A 709-nucleotide genomic window follows, 5' to 3' on the forward strand; every position below is an offset into this window, starting at 1 on the left:
GGTTTGAGTAGGGTGATCATTGCTCGGCACAACATTGAGGGCCGAAGGGCCTGTTCTGTGCCGTACCGTTCTATGTTCTATCTCTGAAGGTTCATTCCCCTACTTAGATGCCATACTTTCAATTCTTGACCATTCACTACCTGTAACCAACCATGAAAATTAAATCACAATACAGAAACTATTGCTGCTGCTTTCATGCAACACCAAGTAATGATGCTTTCTTAGAGGATATTGCAAAACATAAAATTATTGGCACACGGGTTTTATTGGCCACATGCAATACAAAAGTGGGCAATAAGCTTTTAGTGTACCTTTTAATGTGGGCACCCTTATCTTACTACCTTTTAATGTGGGCACCCTTATCTTACCACCTTGCCTTTCATAACAGTGGCTAAGATCCCTTTCCACTATCGCTATTTGGTGTAGTAGGGGCACGGTAGCACAGTGATTAGCATTGTTGCTTCACAGCTCTATTGTCCCAGGTTCGATTCCTGGCTTGGGTCACTGTCTGTGCGGAGTCTGCATGTTCTCCCGGTGTCTGCGTGGGTTTCCTCCGGGTGCTCCGGTTTCCTCCCACATAGTCCGAAAGATGTGCTGTTAGGTGAATTGGATATTCTGAATTCTCTCTCTGTGTACCTGAACAGGCGCCATAATGTTGCGACTGGGGGCTTTTCACAGTAACTTCATTGCAGTGTTAATGTAAGCCTAC

At 45.0% G+C, this 709-nt stretch overlaps 1 non-coding gene across 1 annotated transcript; it reads right to left on the minus strand.

Annotated features, from left to right (window-relative positions):
- Positions 1–244: 244 nt before the first annotated feature.
- LOC119955369 lies at positions 245–355 on the minus strand. Its single transcript, XR_005458457.1, has one exon. It is a non-coding gene; the product is annotated as a small nucleolar RNA ACA64 (small nucleolar RNA).
- Positions 356–709: the final 354 nt, after the last annotated feature.

Source organism: Scyliorhinus canicula, chromosome 20 (assembly GCF_902713615.1).
Source record: "Scyliorhinus canicula chromosome 20, sScyCan1.1, whole genome shotgun sequence".
NCBI lineage: Eukaryota > Metazoa > Chordata > Chondrichthyes > Carcharhiniformes > Scyliorhinidae > Scyliorhinus > Scyliorhinus canicula.